The sequence below is a fragment of the Taeniopygia guttata genome, chromosome 4A (genome assembly GCF_048771995.1).
Source record: "Taeniopygia guttata chromosome 4A, bTaeGut7.mat, whole genome shotgun sequence".
Lineage (NCBI taxonomy): Eukaryota > Metazoa > Chordata > Aves > Passeriformes > Estrildidae > Taeniopygia > Taeniopygia guttata.
The window spans coordinates 19447897-19471627 of record NC_133029.1 but is presented as its reverse complement, the minus strand read 5'-3'; positions in this window follow the sequence as shown (position 1 = coordinate 19471627).

The following is a 23731-nucleotide window of genomic DNA, read 5'->3' as shown; positions in this document are numbered from 1 at the left end:
GGCCATGTAATAATATGCTGGGCCATGGTATATGATGCTGAGCAATGCTATATGAAGCTGGGCCATGCTATATGAAGCTAGGTCATGCTATATGAAGCTAGGGCATGTAAAAATATGCTAGGACATGCTATATGGTGCTGGGTAATTCTATATGGTGCTGAGCCATGCTATATTAGACAGGGCCATGCAACAATATGGTGGGCCATGCTATATGATGCTGGGCCATGCTATGTGATGCTGGGCCATGTAATAATATGCTGGGCCTTGCTATATGAAGCTAGGCCATGTAATAATATTCTGGGCCATGCTATATTATGCTGGGCCATGCCATATGATGCAGGGCCATGCGATATGATGCTGGGCCATGCTACATGAACCTAGGCCATGCAATAATATGCTTGGCCATGATATATGGACCTAAGCCATGTAAATAATATGCTGGGCCGTGGTATATGATGCTGGGTTATGCTATATGAAGCTAGGCCATGTAATAATATGCTGGGCCATGTAATGCTAAGGTGTGCCATGCTATATTAAGCTGGGCAAGGGTATATGATCCTGGGCCATGCTACATGAACCTAGGCCATGCAATAATATGCTTGGCCATGCTATATAGACCTAAGCCATGTAAATAATATGCTGGGCCATGGTATATGATGCTGGGTTATGCTATATGAAGCTAGGCAATGTAATAATATGCTGGGCCATGTAATACTAAGGCGTGCCATGCTATATTAAGCTGGGCAAGGGCATATGATGCTGGGCCATGCTACATGAACTTAGGGCATGTAATAATATGCTTGGCCATGCTTTATGTATCTAATAGCTTGGGCCGTGCTATCGGATGCAAGGCCATGCAATATGAAGCTAGGCCATGTAATAAAATGCTGGGCCATGCTATATGATGCTGGGCAATGCTATATGACGCTGGGCCATGCTATATGAGGCTGGGCCATGCTATATGAGGCTGGGCCATGCTATATGAGGCTGGGCCATGCTATATTATGCTGGGCCATGCTATACTATGCTGTGCTATGTAATAATATGCTGGGTCATGAAATAATATGCCTGGAGTTGCTATATGAGGCTTCGCCATGCTATATGAAGCTAAGTCATGTAATAATATGCTCGGCATGCTATATGAAGGTAGGCCATGTAATAATATGCTGGGCCATGCTAAATGATGCTGGGCCATGCTATATGATGCTGGGCCATTCTATATGAAGCTAGGCCATGTAATAATATGCTGCGCTATGCCATATGATGGTGGGACTTGGCATTTGAGGCTGGGCCATGCTATAATATGCTGGTCGATGCTATATGACGCTAGGTAAGGTAATAATATCCTGGGCCATGCTATATGAAGCTAAGCCATGTAATATGGTTTAGCCCATATGCTGGGCCATGTATCAATATGCTGGGCCATGCTATATGATGCTGGGCCATGGTATATTTTGCTGGGCCATGCCAAATGACGCTGGGCCGTGCTATAATATACTGCCCATGGTATAATATGCTGTGACATACTATTTATAGGTGGGCCATGCTATATGAAGCTAAGCCACGTAATAATATGCTGGGCCATGGTATATGAAGCTTGGCCGTGTAATAATATGCTGGGCAATGTAATACTATGCTGGGCCATGCTATATGATGCTGGGCCATTTATTAACGTGGTGGGCTATGCTATATGGTGCTGGGCAATGCTATATGATGCTGGCCATGCTGTATCAGGCTGGGCTATGCTATAATATGCTGGGCCATGCCATAATATGCTGTGCCATGCTATATGATTCTGGGCCATGTTATCAATATGCTGGGCCACGCTATATGAAGCTAGGCAATGTAATAATATGCTGGGCCATGCTATATGAAGCTAGGCCGGGTTATATGATGCTGGGCCATGCTAGAGTATGCTGGGCCATGATATATGACGCTCGGCCATGCTATAATATACTGCCCATGGTATAATATGCTGTGCCATGCTATTATCAGGTGAGCCATGCTATAATATGCCGGGCCAAGCTACAGTATTCTGGGCCATGCGGTATGAAGCTAAGCCATGTAATAATATGCTGGGCCGTGGTATATGAAGGTAGGCCATGTAATAATATGCTGGGCCATGCTATAATATGCTGAGCCATGCTACTTGATGCTGGGTCATGCTACATGATGCTGGGCCATGTAATAATATGCTGCGCCATGCATTATGATGCTGGAACCTGCTATATGGGGCTGGGACCTGCTATATGGGGCTGGGACCTGCTATAATACACTGGGCCTTGCTATATGACGCTAGACCATGTAATAATATGCTGGGCCATGTATCAATTTTCTTAGCCATGCTATATGATGCTGGGCCATGCTATAATATGCTTGTCCGTGCTATAATATGCTGGGTCATGCTCTATGATGCTGGGCAATGCTATATGATGCTGGGCAATGCTATATGATGCCGGGCCATGGTATAATATCCTGGGCCGTGCTATACTATGATGGCCCATGATATATGAAGTTAGGCCATGTAATAATATTCTGGGACATGCTATATGAATCTAGGCCATGTAATAATATGCTGGGCCATGCTATGTGATGCTGGGCCATTCTATAATATGGTGCGCCATTCCATAATATAGTGGGCCATGTAAGAATATGCTGGGCCATGTAATAATTTGCTGGGCTATGCTATATGATGCTGGGCCATGCGACATGAAGCGAGGCCATGTGATAATATGCTGGGCCATGCTATATTACGCTGGGCCATGTGATAATATGCCGGGCCGTACTATAATATGTTGGGCCATGCTGTATGATGCTGGGCCATGCAACATGAAGCATGGCCATGTAATATTATGCTGGGCCATGTTATATGAAGCTTGCCCATGGGATAATATGCTGGGACTGCCAGGGTAGCAGAAGTATGAAGTGGGCCAGCCCCGGTCGGGGACACATCCTTTGATGTTCGGATTTTTGCAGTCAGCTGCCCACTCAAGGCCACAGGATCCTGAGCACAAACTCTGGCTCTTTTTCCTGGGAAAGAAAACTCACCAGTACAGGTTCCTGATTTAAGTTTGTAGGGCTCCCCTGGGTCTTTCAGGGCAGGAGAAGTTATGAGGAGGGGGCAGCCCGGGTCCGGGACACACCCTTCGATGTTCGGATTTTTTGCAGTCAGGCATCCACTAAGGGCCACAGGACCCTTGGCACAAACTCTGGGCCTTACACCTGGGACAGAAAACTCACCAGTCCAGGTTCCTGATGCCGGTTTGTAGGTCTCCCCTGGGACTGTCAGGGCAGCACAAGTATGAGGTGTCGGCAGCCCCGTTCTTGGACACATTTTTCGATATTTGGATGCTTTGAAATCAGCTGCCCGCTCAGTGCCACAGGACCCTGAGCACAAACTCTGGCTCTTTTTCCTGGGAAAGAAAACTCACCAGTCTGGGTTTCTGATGTAAGTTTGTAGGGCTCCCCCTGGGACTGTCAGGGCAGCACAAGTATAAGATGGGGGCAGCCCAGGTCTGGGAGACATCTTTTGATGTTCGGATTTTTTGCAATCAGCTGGACATTGTTGGCCACAGGGTGCTGAGCACAAACTCCGGCTTTTCTTTCCCACGGTAAACAATCACTTAGTCTTCCTAATGCAAAAATGACTGATCTCTTTATGCAAACACCTCATGCAGGACTGGTGCCCTCTGCCATAAATTTGAACTCTTTGCACCTGAAAAGAAGTCAGGACTAGAGTCAAACGGCTGCAGGACAACTTAACAGCACCAAACATGTTATGTCAATCTCCGAATAAAAGCTAGAGCCCAACTACACCTGCATTACCAATTTCCAGTCCCCAGGACTTGTGCTATTACAGGCTAGGCAGCAGGGCAGAGCAGCTCCGGGACTAATATGTGCAGACACCCGTGACACAGGACAGGACAAGACAAATGACGGGACATGACAGGAGGAGAGAGATTTCGACAAGAAGAATGTGTGCAAGGATCAGAGACCCAAAGAACACAGTGTGCACCAGAGACAAGTAGCAGGACACACCAGAACTGCTCTGCCCTGAGCACCTTAGCACTGAGATCAAAAGAAACACATTCCCTTTAGGTGGCCTAAGGAGACGCTTCTTGGACATCCCCATACCCAAAACAGACAAAAAAACCCTTCTAGAAAGTCCCAGCCCAGCACCCGGCTTTAATCCCCTCTGTGGGCATAACTCTCAATTTATCTTGCATGCATCTGGGGATGCAAATCCCTGTTGGCTGCAGAAGAAGGCCGTCTGCCTGTCTGGTAAGTTCCAGCTGTCACCTCGTGGTCTGCCCAGAGAAAGAAAACCAAACATCAGTGCACAGTGTGAGCAGCACATAGGACAAAACCTGATAATTCTGCTACTCACCATTCTCCTCAGAATGCCCACGTTCTCCGGCCAGCACACTTCGGGCGTGCTTGGATTCTGACGCCGTCATTGCAGGGTACACCTAGGTTAAGGGGAGACAATGCGACATGGCATTGCTGAAACTCGAGTGGACTCTCACTCCTCCTCCCTACCTCCCTGACTCACTGCAACTCCTTGGCCACTCCTCTGGGCTACCAGGATGGGACCCTGAAATACAAAATGGGAAGGTTTCATCACAGGGTCCTGTAATACTTCCAGAGGACTCACAAGCACAGGAAACCCAGTCCATCGGCCAGCTGGTGACAGGGGCTATGCATACTCTGAGTGGATTCCCATAAAGCACACAAACAGGAAAGGATGCTTACAGTCAGACCAAACACTGAAAACTGAGTGAGAACAACTGCTTCTGTCTGCAGCTCACCTAGCACACTTGGCCTTGACTGCTGCTATCTGCCTGGACCTCCTAAAAATAAAGGCAAAGAACAGTGCTGAAACAGAGTCACCATTTAGACTTCCCCTGCAAATGCAAACAATGACTGACCTGCTCATGGGAAGATCCTCACCCAGGACTGGGGCCCTCTGGCACTGATTTGAACTGTCTGCATCTGAAAAGAAGTCAGCACTAGAGTCAAACGGCTGCAAGGACAACTTAACAGCACCAAACATGTTATGTCAATCTCCGAATACAAGCTAGAGCCCAACTACACCCTGCATTACCAATTTCCAGTCCCCAGGACTTGTGCTATTACAGGCTAGGCAGCAGGGCAGAGCAGCTCCGGGACTAATATGTGCAGACACCCGTGACACAGGACAGGACAAACGAGGGGACAGGACAGGGAGAAAGAGCTTTTGATGAGAAGAAAGGACTGAGAGACCCAAAGAACACAGAGTGCACCAGAGACAAGTAACAGAACACGCACCAGAACTGCTCTGCCCTGCGCACCTCAGCAGTGATATCAAAACAGACACTCTCCCTTTAGGTGGCCTAAGGGGACACCTCTTGCACATCCCTGCCCCCAAAGCTGATTCAAAAGGCCCTCGCAGCACCTTGCTTTCATCCCCTCTGTGAGCCTTAGCCCTCGACTTATCTCTCAGACATATGGGGATGAGAATCCATGTCACTTGTGAATGGAGGCTGCCTCACCTTCTGGGAATGTCCTATGGTCACCGGGCTGTGGTCCCTTGTTCAGCTACAATCAAGAACACCAAACATCACTGCATGATCTTAGCTGCAGAATGGACAAAAGCCAGCAATCCTGCTACTCACCATTCTCCTAAGAACGCCGCGCTCCTCGGGTCGCACGCTTTGTCCACGCCCTCCTGGCAGGGTCTGCCTGGCTGGAGAGGAGACGAGGTGATGTGGCGTTCCCAAAACTATAGTGGACCCTGGCTCCCCCTAGCTAGTTGTTCCCCAACTGACAGCAACTCCCCAGCCGCTCCTGAAGGCTCCCTGGGTGACACCATCAAATGACAAAGATCAAGACTTCCTCGTAGAGCCGTGTGCTACTTTCCGAATTCCCACGAGGTCGAAGGAGCGGGTCTGCGGGCTGGTGCAGAGGGGGGTCTCAGTGTTACACGACTGGACCGCCTAATGCACACAAACATGAATGGATTCTCAGAGTTGCAGCAGAGACACTACAGCTGTAGGCACACAAATTCATAAATAAATAAATTAACAAAACCCAAAAATTCTACCAAAATATTAACTTTATTTACCCAATATCCAAATTGCCAAATAGATTAACAGATACACCCTGTCCTGTCCCCTCAATAAGGCCTCTTAATCTATGCCAAACAAATCCTTAAAACTAAGAAAACCCTGCCTGTATCAAAGTAAAAACAAAAAAGGTGTCTTGTAAACTTTATAAGTTCATTAACCTAACACATCAGAACCACAAAAATATTAAACCTTTAACACCAGTACACAGTACACACTACCCTCATTTCAACATATAAAAGTAAAGCTATTCCTATTACTAACCTAACACAAATATCACAAAATATAGCAGTAAGGGAAAAAAAAAAAAAAAAAGCCTCACTAAAAATATAACATTTTTATTTTAAGCCAAAAAACCCCATACATTCTAAACAGGAACTTCCTCAAAATCAAGTATTTCAATAAACCCAAAAAACTCTAACATATTTTAAATAACTACTAAAAAGCCATAAAACATAAAACAATTAAGCAACCCACCACAACTATCTAAAACTATCTACAATAAACCTTCTTTAAAAAAACGCAACAAATACTCCTCACCACCTCAACAATACGTCACCAGCGACACCAAACAACTCAAAATACTGTAACTCCCATCCAAAAAATGCTCTATAAACTGAAATACTAAAATTCATCTACAAAACCCACTTACCCTTCAACAGCCTCCTCTAACCTACACACAAATCTAAAACAAATAAGAATTAACTATAAACTATCATACCTTAGATAACTCCACCATTAAACACTACTGTACCAAACTTATTAAAACTCCAATACAAACTAAAATCAAAAACCACAAAATAACACACCACTGTTAACATTACCAATACATTTTTCTCCATTCCTCTAACAACCAAATACAAACCTCGACTTACCTTCACTTGAAAAACATCCGAGACACCTACAACCAACTACCCCAAAAATAAAAACACAGTCCTACCATCTAGCATAAATTCATCCAAATGAAACTTAAAAAATCAAACTCCAAATCATCTGTAATAATCCAACAACATTAGATGAAAAGTATAACAAAAATATTTTTTAAAATCATCCAAATTCTTCTAAAAGACTACTACACCACAAAAAAAAAAAAAAAAAGCAAAATCAAAAGGACTACTGAAAAGATCCAATTCCTAAAAATAAAATAACAAAAGAAACATCAAATTCCCACCAATTTCATCAAAAAAAGTCAGAACGGCTCCACGAGCCAAGAAAAAAAACCCCAAGCTATAAGAAAATGTCAAACCACCTCGAAAACAAACAATAAAGCACAGCCCCTCTTACCATGGTATTATTTTAATACTATGATTAAAATACACATTCTATACAAAAATGTCCTCTACCCTGCCATCAATTCCACATAAAGCAAATAAATTAACTCCCATTATACAGGGTATCCATATCAAAAATCTCAATTGCCCTAAAACCTTACAAATAATTACAAATTAACCCCAAAATAAAAATGTTAATCTCTAACAAAAGAAACCCAAAACCAAACAACACAAACTAAAAATACACCACCATAGAACCAACTACCAGCAAAAAAAACCCCCACACTACACTCTTTTCACTAGCAGTTGTTAGTGAGACACATCACAAAAATGAAACAAAAATAAAAAACAGCCCACAGAAACCAAAACATATATAGAAAACAAATCACAAAACCCACTAGAAAAAGAAGCCCAACCAGCTTACTAAACTTCAAACCACACAACAGACCCTGAAAGCTACTAATAATGAAAACCATACCTCTACACTAACTCAAAGAGTAACCAGTAGTCTGCTAAGTTAACTTTAAAAACCAAAGTAATAAACCATATTAAAAAAATCTAAACCACTAGACAATAAAAAGATAAGTACCCAAGTAAAAAACTACCTAAAAATTTTCACCATACAAATACACAAGTTCCTAAAAAGAAAAAACACTAATAAAAAGCAACCAACAAATACATCAAACTAAAACAAAAACCCAAATAAATAACCTTAAATTAACAGCAAAAAAATTATTCCTAACTCAATAAACCCATAATGCCTCAAACCATCAAAATACAATACTACCTAGAAATAAACACGTCACCAAAAGATAAATGTAACCATAAACAATAGCTCCCAAATTACCGGTAACAATAAAACATTCACGACAATTAAACAAACCAAATGAATAAAACCTCTATATAGAATAAACAAGAAGGCAATTATCAAATAAAAAAAAACAACCTTGCTAATTAACTACAGGACATTACCTTAAACCCACCAAAACAAACACTACATACTCATGCTAATAAAAGCCACCACAACCTAATTAAAAAACAACCCTGTACTTACGCTACGACCCATAAAAACCATTGTAAACCTTAAAAAAACATATCCTTTAAGAAGGTAACTACAATTATATTTTTATAATATAAAAATAATCAAAACAAAAAAAAAAAATCCAACATATCCCACCAAAAAACAAACAAACAAAAAAAAATCCAACAACAAACTCAATCCAAAAAAACCCTTGTCATCAGCACCTGAACCAAGAACCATAACAACAGACAAGTACACCATGACCCTTCTCATATACCAGCTACGAACAAAAGAAAACGATCCAATAAGCTCCTCAAAACCAACACAGCAAGGAACGCTGGAAAATGAAAACCCACGCTCCCGGCAGCGGGTGGAGCATGGCTCCCGGCAGGAAAGCGGCTCCTCGGGCAGGCAGAGGCGGCGCCACGCCAGGAGACCCCCGCCCGCTCCCCCCAGCCCAGCAGGGCCGGAACCGGGCCCGGGGAGCCCCGGCGGCGCCCGAGCCCCGCGCCCGGAGTGGCCGGCACCGGCACAGCGCCCGCGCCGCCTCCCCCGCCCGCCGGCCCGACAAAAGCTCCACACGGCTCGCACCGGCGCGGCTCTGCCAGTCCCGCGGCAGCCCAGCCGCGCCAAATGCCCCTTCCACCTCGGCCATCCCCAGGCACTGCCAGCAGGGCTCCCGCGCCGGACCCTTTGCTGCCGGGCCTGGGGCAGAAGAAGCTCCCCCAAATGCAGCGGCACAGCCCCCTTTCCACCCTTCCAGCGCTGCCACAGCTGCAGCTCCCTTCCTTTGAAGCCCCAAAACTGACACCTCGCTCAGGCGCTCACCTCACTTCAACAAGGGCAAAGTAATGTGGGCTCCCCTTCAATTGCATCCCCTAGAAGAGCAAAAAAGAAGGGGCTTGCCTCAAATGATGGCAACAGGGAGAATTTTACCTCAATCCAAACCCTTAAAAGGAGGGACAACAGGGCAGCCCCCTCCATTTCAACCTCAGGATGATGAAATTCAAAAGGGAAAGGAGAAAATTCCCCGCTACAAAGGCGCATCGGCTCACCTGTTTGGCTGCTGCTTCTTGGCACAAAGGTTTGTCCCTCGGCTCCTCCTTTGAGTAATGCTCCACGTATCCAAGTGATCCCCCAGACCCTTTCCGAAGCACTCACCATCCCTCTATGAGACAGCCCCAAGAGCCCCCCCATAAACTCCTCCAGCAGCTCTATACAAAAGCCATGTGAGGAAAACCCCCTAAATCAGCCCCCGTAGGAGCCGCCCCCTTCTCATCATCCTCACAGTTCGCACCTGGTGCTGCTCTGAGCCCTCCTCATCCTCACAGCTCACACCTGGGGCTGTTGCCACCCTCCAACAGCGTCTCTCCCTCTCCAGGACACAGCCCACTTCTCACAGACACAGATCAAACAGAAATCTGCTACGGGTGTTGGCTTTTCTTAATCCATCTGGTTACACAATTAAAACACATCCATGCATTGATGGTCATTGAGAGAAAGCTTTCCCCTGGAGAAAATAGTCCTTTTGGTAGCACACTTTGATACACCTTCGGAAAAAGCAGAATCGGCACCAACTCCTAGGACCCCTGCCGAGGAACCCGGCCCTCCTTGGGACACCCAAAGCAGCGACCTCGAAAAAGGAGGGGAAAAGTCACAGTTGGAGTGGAAAAAGAGAACCTAAGTACAGCAACCTTTAAAAATGCCTGCACGGAGCAATGGTGGGAACCAGTCACATTTCTTCTTTCCTTGCTTTCTGTGATGACATAAATAGGAAGTAAAAACACGTTAAACAAACGGCAGAGCTAGGATTTTACAGGCCTTCATTTTGGCAGGCTGCATGACAAACACCTCTTCCGGGACTGGACGCCTTTTGGGCAACGGCAGAGAACACTGGCAAAAGGTGCCGGAGAGCCCTTTCTGTTCCCTTCAGCCCCTGCAGCTGCTCCGGTGGTTTCAGGGCACTTGCTTGGTTCATTCCTAGAGAAAAAGGCTAGAGCATGATTTTCAAAACTACTGCCCATCCGCAGTCAGAGTTTCCTACATTGCTGGGTACGAAGGAGTGGATAGTAAGAGGACTTTTTCCAAATGAGTTTAGTGATAGATTCCTATTCTTTACCAACACATCTGAAAAAGAAACACTTGCTAGGTTTTAGTATTATACACAAACACCTCCCTGTGAATTTTGGGGCAGCTTTGGGTCCCTCTGCAAGATGGCACCCAGCGTGACCCCCCCTCATTCGCGACCCACACGCTTCCCCAAAGGGCCCTGAGCAAAAACTCCAGCTCTTTCCCCTGGGAAAGAAAACTCCCAGTCCAGGTTCCTGATGTCAGTTTGTAGGGCTCCCCTTGGACTTTCAGGGCAGCACAAGTATGAGGTGGGGGCAGCCCAGGTCCGGGACACATCCTTCGATGTTCGGATTTTTTGCAGTTAGCTGCCAGCCCACGGCAACAAGACCCTGAGCAAAAAACTCCAGCTCTTTTCCCTGGGAAAGAAAACTCACCAGTCCAGATTCCTGATGTCAGTTTGTAGAGCTCCCCTGGGACTGTCAGGGCAGCAGAAGTATGAATTGGGGGCACCCCCCGTTTGGGACACATCCTTCGATGTTGGAGAATTTTGCGGTCAGCTGCTCGCTCAGGGCCAGAGGACCCTGAGCACAAACACCGTCTCTTTTCCCTGGGAAAGAAAACTCACCAGTCCAGGTTCCTGATGTCAGTTTGTAGGGCTCCCCTGGGACTGTCAAGGCAGCAGAAGTATGATGTGGTGGCAGACACGGTCCGGGTCACATCCTTCGATGTTCAGATTTTTTGCAATGAGCTGCCTGCTCAGGGCCACAGGATCCTGAGCACAAACTCCAGCTCTTTTCCCTGGGAAAGAAAACTCACCCGTCCAGGTTCCTGATGTCAGTTTGTAGGGCTCCCCTGGGACTGTCAAGGCAGCAGAAGTATGATGTGGTGGCAGACACGGTCCGGGTCACATCCTTCGATGTTCAGATTTTTTGCAATGAGCTGCCTGCTCAGGGCCACAGGATCCTGAGCACAAACTCCAGCTCTTTTCCCTGGGAAAGAAAACTCACCCGTCCAGGTTCCTGATGTCAGTTTGTAGGGCTCCCCAGGGACTGTACGGGCAGCACAAGTATGAGGTGGGGGCAGCCCCTGTCTGGGACTCATCCTTCGATGTTCGGATTTTTGCAATCAGCTACCCCCTCAAGGCCACAGGACCCTGAGCACAAACTCCGGCTCTTTTCCTGGGGAAAAGAGAGTGGCCTTTGCTGCCGCAGTGCTAAAGGTTCTGGGCTAGCCGAGACTTGGTTCGATAGCAACAGCCCTGGTGGCTCGGCGGTAGAATTCTCGCCTGCCACGCCGGCAACCTGGGTTTGAATCCCGGCAAAGCCACTACTGCTATCGAGAGTTGGGAAGGCACAGTGACACCACTCCAAACCAGTATAAACTAGTCCAAACCAGTCCAAGCCATTCCCTCCGAGTACAAACCAGTCCAAACCAGTCCCTCCTGGTATAAACCAGTATAAACCAATATAAACCAGTCAAAACCAGTCCCTCCAGGTCCAAACAGTCCAAACCACTATAACCAGTATCCCCAGTGTCACTCAAAAGTACTCGAGTGCCCCCAGCCCCATTCCCCGTCCAAACCAGTCAAAACCAGTAAAACTGGTCCAAACCAGCCCAGCCCCTCCCAGTACAAACCAATATAAGTAGTTGAAACCAGTCCCTCCGAGTCCAATCCAGTCCTAACCAGTACAAAGCAGTATAAAGCAGTCCAAGCCAGTATAAACCAATATAAACGAATTCAAACCAGTCCAAACCAGTCCTTCCCAGTCCAAACCAGTCCCACCCGGTATTACCAGTATCCCCAGTGTGACTCACAGGTACTCCAGAGCTCCCAGCCCCTCGAAGGCTCCGTCCCCAACTCTCCCCAGGTGCCCCGAGGCCACCAGGCTGGGGGGACAGAGGGGACAATTGGGGACATTTTGGGACATTTTTCGGTCATTTTGGGGTCAAATCCAGGGACAATTTGGGACATTTTGGCGTCAATTACAGGGACATTTGGGGACATTTTGGGGACATTTTGGAACAATTTGGGGACATTTGGGGACATTTTAGGAGATTTCTGGGTCAATTTTGGGGACTTTTGGGTTAATTTGGGGACATTTGGGACAATTTGGGACATTTGGGGACATTTGGGACAATTTGGGAACATTTGGGACAATTTGGGGACAATTTGGGGACATTTGGGACAATTTGGGACAATTTGGGGACATTTGGGACAATTTGGAGACAATTTGGGGACAATTGGGAACAATTGGGGCATTTGGGGACATTTTGGGGGGTTTGGGGACATTTTGGGAGGTTTTTGGGTCAATTTTGGGGACATTTGGGACAATTTTGGGGACATTTTGGGACATTTGGGGACATTTGGGGTCATTTTGGGGTCAACTCCAGGGACAATATTGGACATTTGGGGACATTTGGGGACAATTTGGGGACATTTGGGGACATTTGGGGTCAATTTTGGGACAAATTTGGGACAATTTTGGGACATTTTTGGGACCTTTTGTGGCAAATTTGGGACAATTTTGGGACATTTTTGGGTCCTTTTGTGGCAATTTTGGGTCCGTTCGGGGACAATTTGGGGACATCGGAGACAAATTTTGGGACATTTGGGGACATTCTTGGGAGATTTTCAGGTCCATTTTGGGGACATTTGGGACAAATTTTGGGGACAATTTGGGGACATTTGGGACATTTGGGGGATTTTGGGGATATTTTGGGGGATTTTGGGATTTTTCGGATTTTTTTGGGATATTTTGGGGGATTTTTGGGGGGATTTTGGGGGTTTTTGGTTGTTTTTTGGGGATTTATTTGTGTTTTGGGGATTTTGGGGTTTTTTGGGGTGTTTTGGGGACATGTTGGGGATTTGGGGATATTTTGGGGGGATTTTGGGATCATTTGGGGCATTTTGAGTTGGTTTTGGGGGATTTGGGGGATTTTTGGGGTGACTTGGGGAGATTTGGGCTGATTTTGGGCCATTTGGGGATATTTGGGGGATTTTGGGGGGTTTTGGGGATTTGGGGAGTTTTTCGTTGTTTTGGGGGGATTTTTTTGTGTTTCGAGGAATTTGGGGGGTTTTGGCTTGATTTTTTGGGGATATTTTGATCTATTTTGGGGGATTTGGGGATATTTTGGGATATTTTGGGTGATTTTGGGACATTTTGGGATGTTTTTGGATATTTTTGGATATTTTTGGGATGGTTTTGGGACATTTTAGTGATTTTTGGGACATTTTGGGAGATATTTTTGGGATATTTTGGGATATTTTTGGGATTAATTTTTTTTTTGGGGACATTTTGGGATGTTTTTGGGGGGATTTTGGGACATTTCGGGATGGTTTTCGGGTGAATTTTTGGGGATATTTTTGGGGTGATTTTGGGACATTTTAGTGATTTTGGGACATTTTGGGAAATATTTTTGGGATATTTTGGGATATTTTTGGGATGATTTTTTTTGGGACATTTTGGAATGTTTTTGGGGCATTTTTGGGGTGTTTTTGGGGGATATTTTGGGATGTTTTGGGGGCGTTTTGGGGGCGTTTTTGGGGCATTTTGGGGGTGATTTTTTGGGATATTTTGGGATGTTTTGGGGTGATTTTTTGGGCCATTTTGGGGTGATTTGGGGGTGGTTTTGGGGCGTTTTTGGGCCATTTTGGGGACTCACAGCAGCGTCAGCGCCAGGAGGTGCTGGAAGCTCCCCTGGGGCAGCTCCTCGATGTCCCAGTGGAGCAGCGAGCTGGAAATGGGGGAAAAAACGGGAAAATCAGGAAAATTGGGGGGAAATGGGAAAAATTGGGGGAAAAACTGGGGAAATGGAAAAAATTGGGGAAATTTGGGGAAAATTGGGGAAAAAAATGGGAAAAAACGGGGGGCGGGAAGTGGGAAAAATTGGGGCAAAAAAATGAGAAAAATGGGAAAAATTGGGGAAAAATGGGGAAAATGGGAAAAATTGGGGGGAAAATTGGAAAAATTGGGGAAAATTGGGAAAAATGGGAAAAGAACGGCGGAAAATGGGAAGAATTGGGGGGGGGAAAGGAAAAAAATGGGAGAAGTTGGGGGAAAATGGGGGAAAAAATGGGAAAAGTAGGGAAAAATTGGGAAAATTGGGAAAAAAAACGGGAAAAGAATGGGGGAACTGGGAAAAATTGGGGGGAAACTGGGGAAAATGGGACAAAATGGGGAAAAATGGGTAAAACTGGGGGAATTTGGGATGAAAATTGGAAAATTGGGGAAATTTGGGTGGAATTTTTAGGAAATTTGTGGAAAATTTAGAGAAATTTGAGGGATTTTGGGGAAAATTTGGGCGGAAAATGGGAAAACTGGGGGAATTTTGGGGAATTTTAGGGGAATTTCGAGGAATTTTGGGGATTTTGTGGGAATTTGGGGAAAAATTGGGGGAAATTTCTGGTGACATTTGGGAAAATTGGGAGAATTTTGGGGAATTTTGGGAAATTTGGGGAAAATTGGGGAAAACTGGGGAAATTTGGAGGGAAATGGGAAAATTGGGGTGAATTTCAGGGAAATTTGGGGAATTTTGGGGAAATTTGGGGGATTTTGGGGGAAATGGGAGAATTGGGGGAATTTGGAAAATTTCAGGGGAATTTCAGGGAATTTTGGGGGGAATTTTGGGGGAAATGGAAGAATTGGGGGAATTTGGAAAATTTCAGGCGAATTTTTGGGGAGTCCCAAATTTGGGTGATTTTGGGGTTTGGGGGGGTCCCAAATTTGGGGGGATTTGGGGGATTTTGGGGGGATTTGGGGTCCCAATTTAGGAGCTCATGGGGTTTTGGCGTCCCAAATTTGGGGGATTCTGGGGGGTCCTAAATTTATGGGATTTTGGCGGATTTGGGGGGTCCCGGGGGAGATTTTGGGGTTCCAAATTTTGGGGTTTTTGGGGGGGTCCCGGGGTGTTTGGAGACACAAATTTGGGGGGATTTTGGGATTTAGGGGGTCCCAGGAGGGATTTTGGGGGGTGCCAGGGTGGATTTTTGGGGTTTCAAATTTGGGGGATTTTGGGGTCCCAAATTGGGAGGATTTTGAGGGGTCCTGGGGGGATTTTGAGGGGTCCAGATTTGGGGGATTTTGGGGTCCCAAATTGGGAGGATTTTGAGGGGTCCTGGGGGGATTTTGAGGGGTCCAGATTTGGGGGATTTTGGGGTTTGGGATCTCCCAAATTTGGGGGGATTTTGGGGGTTCCAGGGAGGATTTGGGGTACCAATTTGGGGGATTTTGGGGGGCCCCATGCGGGATTTTGGTGCTCCAAATTTGGAAGATTTTGGGGGGTCCCTGGGGATTTTGGGGCTCACAAATTTGGAGGATTTTGGGGGATCCCGGGTCGGTTTTGGGCTCACAAATTTGGAGGATTTTGGGGTATCCTGGGCGGGATTTTTGAGGGTCCCGGGGAGGATTTTGGGGTCCAAAATTTGTGAGATTTTTTGGGGTATCCCGGGCTGGATTTTTGGGGGTCCCGGGGGGGATTTTGGGCTCCCAAAATTGGGAATTTTTGACCTCCCAAATTTGCTGGGACCGTTCCAAAGGAGGTAAAAACGGGGGGGGGGGAGGGGGGGAGGAAAAAGAGCTCAAGGGCACCCCAAAATCTCTTTTGGGGGGGGGTCCCCGAATTAGGGGGGGGGATCGGGGCACTCACAGCGTGGCCAGGCCAGGGGGGAGCCCCCGGGGACGCCCCCGGCCCCCCTCTCAGTAGCGGGTGTTGGTTCGGTCGCAGTCGCAGCCCCCGGGACAGGCCACGCCCCCTTTGGGGACCCCCCCAAAAACCGGGACCCCCCCGAAAACCAACGGGACCCCCCCAAAAACCCACGGGAACCCCCAAAAACCAACAGGACCCCCCCAAAAACCCCCAGGATCCCCCCAAAAACCCCCGGGACCCCCCCGAAAACCAACGGGACCCCCCCAAAAACCTATGAGACCCCCCTGAAAACCAACAGGACCCCCCAAAAACCGACAAGGGGAGGCAACGGCGCCCTGGTTGCAAGGCGACAGCACGGCAGCTCGGCCTTGTCCGGGCTACTCGGGCTAACGACAACATGCTAACACCAATGTGGTGGACGGTCGAAAGCATTTATTATCTCATGGGTTTAAATAGTCTTGGGGGACTTTGCTACGTCAGAGGGGGGTTGGTAGTGTCTCTAGGTTAGTCGGGAGTGGAAAACTATTGGGTTAGGTGTGGTTACATGCTCTGGGGGTGATAGATAATGTGAAGCAGGGAGAAGGGGGAAGGGTCTTTCTTTCTGTCACATCCTGAGATCTTCCGTTCGCCTGTCCCTATCTACCACAGAATAGGAAGGCAGGCAGTAAGGAAGGCAATAAGGAAGGCAGGAAGGACAGAATGAAGGAAGGACTGAGATGGAAGTGCTAGGACGAAAGGAATAGAGGAAGGAAGGAAGGCAGGCAGTAAGGAAGGCAATAAGGAAGGCAGGAAGGACAGAATGAAGGAAGGACTGAGATGGAAGTGCTAGGACGAAAGGAATAGAGGAAGGAAGAAAGGAAGGAAGGAAGGAAGGAAGGAAGGAAGGAAGGAAGGAAGGAAGGAAGGAAGGAAGGAAGGATGGACAGAAGAACAGAAGGAAGGAAGGAAGGACGGAAGGACGGAAGGAAGGACGGAAGGAAGGAAGGAAGGAAGGACGGAAGGACGGAAGGAAGGAAGGAAGGATGGACGGAAGAACAGAAGGAAGGAAGGAAGGACGGAAGGACGGAAGGAAGGACGGAAGGAAGGAAGGAAGGACGGAAGGAAGGAAGGAAGGAAGGAAGGAAGGAAGGAAGGAAGGAAGGAAGGAAGGAAGGAAGGAAGGAAGGAAGGAAGGAAGGAAGGAAGGAAAGAAGGAAGGAAGGACTCTTGCTAGCATGCGTATGGAAGGTGTTAAGGTGTTCCAGGACCATTTTTATGGGTTTTGACTTTGTCCTGATGCAGCTCTCTTGGGAAATTCTTGCTTGTCCCTTTAGGTTCCAAAATGCAGAGAACTCGATGGCAGCTGCAGAAAAGAAGGGCTGCGCTGCATTTGTCGAGAAGCAAGAACTTAGACTGGTGCCTATGCTTGGGAATGTGCTGCGCAGGATCTTTGCAACTGCCTTCACTGCACACAGAAGCCCGGTGGTCTCTGCTGCTTCCTTTTTCATCTTCTGTGAATTGCACATGACTGAAGTTGAGCCAGGCTACTCAGCTTTGCCGCTTTTCAGCATCTGTGCTCCACCTATGGAAAACATTGCTTTTAAAGAGAGGCTGGAATAATGGAAGGACCCAGTCCCTCCCAGCATGTTCCCACTCACTCCCAGTTGCCCCCAGTCTGGTCCCAGTTCTCTGCTGCACGGTCCCAATCGTTCCCGATGGGGTTCCAGTTTGCACAGTATGGTTAGAGATACTGCCCGTAGATCCCAATTGCCCCCAGCACATCCGTAATCATTTCCAGGCACTACCAGTGGCCCCAGTAAGGTGTTCGTTATCCCAGTATGATCCCCCAGTCATGGCCAGAATGTCCCAGTTGCCTCCAGCATGCATCCAGTCATTCTGAGGTCCTGCAACTGGCTTGCTGCATGATCCCAGTTTCTCTCAGTTGCTCCAAGTAGTGCAAAGTATGAGCCCAGTTGCTGTCCTGATTTTAAAAAGTGATTTCTTTTAGAATTTATTGAAAACTTTTAAAATTCTCATGAAACTTCTTTAGCCTTCTGAGAACATTTTCATCTTTGAGAGTCAGAGCTCCCACACCATTTCAGGTGAAAATAGAATCATTTACATCTTTCTTTGTGGGTGGAGAGAAATGATTGTTTGGTCTTTGGACCAGTGTGGTTGGAGAGGTAGTAATTCCATCCTCCAATCCACGGTCACCTTTGGAATTCTCGAAATACCTTAGCAGATGTTGGAAGAAAACAGGCTCTTTTTCTCTTTGGAACTTCCCAAGCTTTTGTGTACACATTTTTTGTCCAATCGTGACATCTGTTGGCGCTGCATGTGAACGACACCTGTGGGTGACGTCTTGATTAACCCTCTCTCTCCCGGGCCTGACTGCAGACCTTGTGGGCATGTCTGCTTCTATGGGGCCTGCTGGCAGCTGCCAACAGAGGCAGCCTAGAGGAGCAGAGCCCAGTGTCCCCCAGGAGCCCAAAACTGGGGATCCCAGAGAGAGCAGACCGCTGCCATTGGTGGCACCCTCAAAAGCCGGGAGAGGGTGGGGGGTCGCTTCTTGGAGTCCCTGCACCCCAAAGCAGAGAAGAAGGGGAGAAGGGAAGCCAGGAGCCCAAAAATCCCCAGCATCCCTAAACAGGGAGACCCAAGAAGGGGGAGCTTTTGGCATTCCTGGGACTTCCAGCAGCCTGGGGAGGGCAGGGACCAAGGAGCATGGGGACCCTGAGTATAAGTGCGACCCCCAGCAGCTGGGACAGTAGGAAGCCCGAACACCAAAGGGGAGGGAGCAGGGACGGAGAACTCCGGAGAGGTGTTTCCAGTGCTGAATGTTGGTATTCGGGAGGTTTAATGGACCCCAGATGGCAGGTGACTTCCAGAGATGGACTTGGGCAGAGGACCTTCAACATCAATGTGCTTATCCCTTCTTTTCCCCAAACCAGGATTTCCCATTCCCAAGCCCTTGGAGGCTGCGAGGAAGAGAAAGATGCCCAGGGACACCCAGGCAGGTGAGGAGGAAGTCACCGCCCCTTTCCCCCTCTCTCCTGCTCCATCTCCCAGCCCAGCATGGCCCCCAGCTGCAGGACAAACCCCCTGACGCACTGTCCTACCACTGGAAGATCTCCTTCCCTGGGCTGGGCATGGAGGCAAATCCCATCCACTCCTTGTCTTTCATCCCCCAGGCAGTCAGGAGCTGAGGATGGAGACCAGAAAGGACAAATCCACGTGGCAGAACCTCGTGCAAGAGGTCATATTGAACGACTCCACGGCACAGGAAGCCAACGGGGATCCCACACGAGGAGGGGCTGCAAAGGCAGATTGTGGGGATCTGAGGAGGAAAGACCCACTGTCCTGGTTTAGGGCAAATTTGGGAGAAAATCCACAGGATGCCCCCCCCCCCCCCCGACAGCAAACCCACACAGCCCCTCCTCCCAACCTGCTTCAGAAAGAATTTCCTTGGAGAGAAGTGGAAAACAAAAACCCTGCTCCCAGCACAAAAAATGAACAACATCAGAGTACAAAAACCCTTTCACCGCTCTGAAGAGATGACAAATTCAGAAAGTCTCTCGTGGTCGCCCAGTTCTCGGTCTCTGGTGCTGGGGACGGCTGCTGCAGTTCACAAAATGCAGGCAGGTGTCTCTCGGTGTTTCCCAGGCCCCAGTCCGGAGCTGGTTGGAATGGTATTCAGGAAAAGGAAAGAAAAAAAAATCAAGGGCAAAAGCAGGAGGGAGAGCAAAGAGCCGTCCAACAAGCAAGCCCTATCCTCTCTCCTAGACACAGACCGTGGGGAGAGGTGAGCCGGCAGCTAATGAGACAAAAAAAACTTTCACTTTTCATTGCCAGTCTTGAAGGCACAGAACAAAGCATCAAGCATAAACAGAACACACGACTGGGGATACGAGCACCATAACGTCACCCTGGGACATTCCACGCCTTATTTCCGTATCGTCAACATACTACCCAACATCATGCATTTATTCACATCAAAACTTCCATCTTTTACTTCCTCAAACACATTTCCTTCTGTGAAAAACACAAATCACTTGGTTTTCAAAATTTTAAAAGTTTAATAATAATACAATAGTTATAAAAATATTAATACAATTAGAGTAACAAAATTTAGAGTTAGGACAACTACAAGACAATAAAAAGCAAAGAATTACGGACGTCCGGATGCTCTCGGACAATAAGTCATGAAAAGCATACCTTGTGAACAAAGCAATAACCTTAAAAGCAATAGCCTGTTGCATAATCATATATCTCATACATGATGCATAATTCCTTGCAAATTAAGAACTTTTCTGGTTTTTGTCAACTTCTTCCCCTTAATCCTTGTGGTTGCATAAAGACGGAGAGAAGGTGGAAGACTGTCTTTTCTGATAAGGAGGCAGTAAGTCTTTATGGGCCCCAAGTCTTTGTCATCTCTGTGTGAAGAGTTTCTTGATTATCTCATCTCTTGCTTGAGCTAGTAAAAAAATCCTGTATCACAGATTTCTATTTCAATATTATGTTGTAACCTAAAACTATATTTAACACACTACTTAAGAGAATTAATACAGCATAACTTCCTAACATTACACATATAATATTAATTGTAACATTTATGAAAAGCCAATAATAAAATATATATTTTTCACACTTCCATCTCGCTCAAACCTTCTACACTTACACATTTCCTTCTGTCTCATGTCTGTGTGTTTTCATGTACAGATGTTGGCAGTAACATCCAGCAAACAGTGATATTTGCGCATGAGTTTCACCCCACAATCAGATCTCCATCAGGTACACATTGTGTTGTTCCATCACTCTGCATTATCCACCATGTACAACCTGGTCCCTGAGCAAAGACAATCCCACAAATGGGTTTGTCTGTACTCGAGGCAGAATTGATCCACACTGATTTCCCTAACAAACATCTGACATGTGCCACTGGGACTTTATCTCTGTCTACTATATTCAGGGAATCAGACTGGGCAGGACCTGCTCGATTGGTGGAACCTCGACTGTTAACTAACCAGGTGGCTTTTGCCAGATGCTGCTCCCAAGTTTTGAAATATCCCCCAGCCAATGCTTTCAAGGTGGTTTTTAACAGTCCATTGTACCTCTCCATTTTGCTTGCAGCTGGTGCATGGTAGGGGATATGGTACACCCACTCAATGCCATGTTCCATAGCCCAGGTGTTGATAAGGCTATTCTTGAAATGAGTCCCATTGTCTGACTCAATCCTCTCAGGGGTACCATGCCTCCAAAGCATCTACTTTTCAAGGCCCAGGATGGTGTTACAGGCTGTAGCATGAGACACAGGGTAGGTTTCCAACCATCCCATGATGGTTTCTACCATTGTGAGCACGTAGCGTGTTTGGGGCAGTATGATGTAGTCAATCTGCCAGGCCTCCCCATAGCTGTACTTGGACCACCACCCACCATACCATAAGGGCTTCACCTGCTTGGCCTGTTTGATGGCAGCACATGTCTCACAGTCATGGATAACCTGAGAAATGCTGTCCATGGTAAAAAACACCCCTCAGTCTCGTGCCTCCTTAGAGGCGGCATCTCTACCCTGATGGTCTGAGGCATCATGGGCCCATCGAGCTGGGAATAACCCTCCATTGTGCTCCCAAACTAAAAGTCTATCTTTGACACCCCTATCTTTGCAGCCTGGTCTACCTGCTGATTGTTTTGCTGCTCTTTATTAGCTCTACTCTTGGGGACATGGGCATCTCCATGGCAAACGTTCACAGGTAGTTTCTCTCTCCAGATAACGATGTCTTGCCATGCTCCAGCAGCCCAAATTCGTTTTCCTCTATGCTGCCAGTTAGCCTCTTTCCACCTCTCCAGCCATTCCCACAGAGCATTGGCTACCATCCATGCATCAGTGTAGAGGTAGAGCTTTGGCCAATTGTCCCTTTCTGCAATGTCTAGGGCCACTTGAACGGCTTGGAGCTCAGCAAGCTGGTTTAATCAACCTTCTCCTTCAGTGGCCTCTTCAACCTGTCGTGTTGAAGCTGTCCATACAGCTGCTTTCCACTTCTGATTCATCCCTACGATGAGACAGGAACTGTCAGTGAATAGAGCCTAACATGTTTCCTCTGCTGGCAGTTGGTTGTATGGTGCAGCTTCTTCAGCCCGTATCACTGGTTCTTCTTCTTCATCTGTGACACCAAAACTTTCACCTTCGGGCCAATTTGTAATTACTTCCAAAATCCCAGGGCGATTCAGCTTACCAGTATGGGCACGCTGTGTGATGAGAGCAATCCACTTGCTCCATGTGGCATTGGTGGCATGGTGGGTGGAGGGAACCTCTCCTCTGAACATCCTCCCCAGCACCAGTAGTTGGGGTGCCAGGAGGAGTTGTGCTTCTGTACCAATCACCTCTGAGGTGGCTTGGACTCCCTCGTAGGAGGCCAAGGTTTCATTCTCTGTTGAGGTGTAGTTAGCGTCAGACCCTCTGTAGCTCCGACTCCAAACTCCCAGTGGTCGGCCTCGAGTCTCATCAGGCACCTTCTCCCAAAGGCTCCAGGACAGACCATGGTTCCTGGCTGCAGACTAGAGCACGTTCTTCACATCTGGTCCCATCCTGACTGAACCAAGGGCTACTGCATGAGCCATTTCCTGTTTTATCTGGGCAAAAGCTTCTTGCTGCTCAGGTCCCCAATGGAAATACTTCTTCTTGCGAGTGACCAGGTAAAGATGGCTCTGTATGTTCGGACTGTACTCAGGAATGTGCATTCTCCAAAAACCTATAGTGCCTAAGAAAGCTTGTGTCTCCTTCTTGTTGGTTGGTGGGGACATAGCTGTGATCTTGTTGATGACATCTGTAGGAATCTGATGGCATCCATCTTGCCACTTAATTTCCAGGAACTTTATCTCTCGAGCAGGTCCCTTCAATTTAGTCTTCTTGATGGTGAAACCAGCTTCCAGGAGGATTTGGCTGATTTTCTCACCTTTCTCAAACACTTCTGCTGCTGTCTTCCCCCACACTATGATATTATCAATATACTGTAGATATTCTGGAACCTCACCCTTTTCAGTGCAGTCTGGATCAGTCCATGGCAGATGGTAGGACTGTGCTTCCACACCTGGGGCAGTCGGTTCCAGGTATACTGCACTCCCCTCCACGTAAAGGCAAACTGAGGCCTGCATTCTGCTGCCAGAGGAATGGAGAAAAATGCATTGGCAATATCCATAGTGGTGTACCACTTTCCTGCCTTGGACTCAAGCTGGGCCTGGAGCTCTAACATGTCTGGCACAGCAGCGCTCAATGGTGGAGTCATTTCATTCAATGCATGGTAGTCCACTGTCAATCTCCATTCTCCTTCAGAGAACAGGCCAAATGGGGCTGTTGAAGTGTGAGTGGGTTTTGATGACCACCCCTTGCCTCTCCAGCTCTCAGATTGTTGGTGAGAGTCACGGGAGACAAGCCTCATGCTGTCATGATCAACAAGTCTCAGTTTATTGGAGTCGATAACAGTTTCTTTATACAAGCACTAATTAGTTAATACATATTGCAAAAGCGAAGCTCGGGATTGGTTACCTTTCTATTAACACATATATCTTTTTGCGATAAGCCTTGCAGTTACTGCTTCCTTATACTTGATTATCTTTCTGCATACTAAGCAATTTTACATCTT